This window comes from Euprymna scolopes, chromosome 38 (genome assembly GCF_053919585.1).
Source record: "Euprymna scolopes isolate OS-2025 chromosome 38, ASM5391958v1, whole genome shotgun sequence".
Classification (NCBI taxonomy): Eukaryota; Metazoa; Mollusca; class Cephalopoda; order Sepiida; family Sepiolidae; genus Euprymna; species Euprymna scolopes.
Genome location: NC_136519.1, coordinates 18,178,890 through 18,181,116, shown reverse-complemented (window position 1 = coordinate 18,181,116; position 2,227 = coordinate 18,178,890). Strand labels below are relative to the sequence as shown.

General features: G+C 38.1%; 1 pseudogene; it reads right to left on the bottom strand.

Moving 5' to 3' along the window:
* Positions 1 to 500: 500 nt before the first annotated feature.
* Positions 501 to 638, bottom strand: LOC145263424 (U2 spliceosomal RNA; annotated as a pseudogene).
* Between the last annotated feature and the right edge of the window lie 1,589 nt (positions 639 to 2,227).

The following is a 2,227-nucleotide window of genomic DNA, read 5'->3' as shown; positions in this document are numbered from 1 at the left end:
TTGAGGTAAATAGGTTACACCATGGGTCTTCAAATTACGGTCCGCAGACAAGATCCGGCCCGCCCAAATCTTTAATCTGGTTCGTGAAGCTCTCATGGAGAATTAAAAAATATTCAGGAAAATTTTTTAAATAAAATGGAAACGTTTGTTCAGAAAATGATTAAAAGAATGAGGTTTTGTAGAACTAGTTTCACTAAAGAGCAAAGCTGATGAGAACAAGGCCGATAGCCATTAGTTGCGTGCCCTAGTGTAATGAATGAATGCGTGAATGTAGGATTGACATGAAATTCTTAAAGATAAACTAAAATGATCGAAAAATGGGCTGAAATGACTTAAATAAATAAAAAGTAAATGACTTAGAATGACTTTAATGAACTTAAGGATGCATTGAATGACCTTAAGAATGACTTGAATGCTAAAAAAAATCACTGGAATCCTTCAGAAACAATTTGAATGATCTGGAGAATGACTTGAATAGCTTTGAGACTGACTGGTTGTAAAGTGGGTGATCATTTTACATTAAATTAATACAGAAAAGTGATCCCCCATTTTATATCAAAAAGTTACAAACATAAGTACAGCATGTAGTAAGAACAGATACAACACTTTGATCTTGGCCAAAAGGCCAAGAAAAGGGTATTTATTTGCTCCTCCACCGAGCAAATTAGGCACAAGGCGGATTTTTAATGTGAGGAGTGAAGGAGAAATGGGGACCAACTCCCAGGGGAGTAGGAGAGCTGAATTGTGACAATAGGTATGAAGGGTTGCCCCTACATTGACCAAGGTCTTATATGTGGAGTTGCCTCCACATATGGTCTTTCCTTGCAGTATCTGTCGGAACGGATACTACACTTTGATCTTGGCCAAAAGGTATTTATTTGCTCCCCCATCGAGCAAATAAGACACAAGGCGGATTTTTAATGTGAGGAGTCAAGGGGAAATGTAGACCAACTCCCCGGGGAGTAGGAGAGCTGGATAGTGACAATTGGTATGACAAGGTATGAAGGGTTGGTATTTATTTGCTCCTCCACCGAGCAAATTAGGCGCAATGCCGATTTTTAATGTGAGGAGTGAAGGGAAAATGCGGACCACTCCCCGGGAGTAGAGGAGCTGGATAGTGACAATTGGTATGAAGGGTTGCCCCTACATTGACCAAGGTCTTATATGTGGGGTTTCCCCCACATATGGTCTTTGCTTGCAGTATCTACCGGAAAGATATTACACTTTGATCTTGGCCAAAAGGCAAAGAAAAGCTTAAAAAGCTAAGAACAGCATCTCTTAACAACAGACCTTTTATCTTAACCAAAAAGGCCAAGCACAAAAGTTTTACGGGCAGACCGACAGATCGACCGACGGACCTACGGAGTGACTTATAGAGTCGCTTGCACGCGACTAAAAACAGTATAAGACACGTTCAGGTCATTTTTTTCTCTCCTTATTTTGGCCTACGTAGTTCTAAAATGTCAGCAATATACCCGCCACCCTCGTTTGAAACTTTGGAGACCTGTGGGTTACATCATTTCTATTTTTCAGGACCTTTTGTTTTTGTTCTTGAAATCATTGAAAATATTTCCATTAAAAGATGCCCATATTAGGGTTGATGAAGAATATGTGTTGATGAGGACAGTCATTAAATTGTTAAGTTTTTACCCTTGTGTAAAAATGATCATAAATTTGGGTTTCTGAAACGCGTGTACACGTGTTAAGTACTGTTAATTGTTCACATTTTTGGAACATAATTATATAATATAAATAGCGTCTTACATTATTTTTTTTTATTTTACTTAATTATAATAAAAGTATACATGTAACAGGGCGCGGTCGCGCGTATGCAAATGCCGAACCGTGTGCGAAGAAGAAAAAACTAGAAAAAGAGCGTGTGCACAGATCGATGATCACGTTCAGCACGTTCGAGATCACGTTCAGCATGTTCAAGAGCATGTTCGAGAACACGTTCGAAACGACGTTTGAGAGAACAGAGGTCAGAGAGAAGCACGATCACGGTTTATTCGGGAAAGTACCCGGAAATAAATGTTGTTGTTACAAAAAAAAAAAAAAAAAAAAAAAAAAAAAAAAAAAAAGAAAAACAAAAAGGTATCGAGTTAATACTTGTCCTATGTTCCTTGCGGTGTACTCTGCTACGATGTGTAATGTTACATACACCAATTTGACCACAATACCCCATAGACTATTCATAAAATTGATTTTTTTAAAAACGCCTTATAAA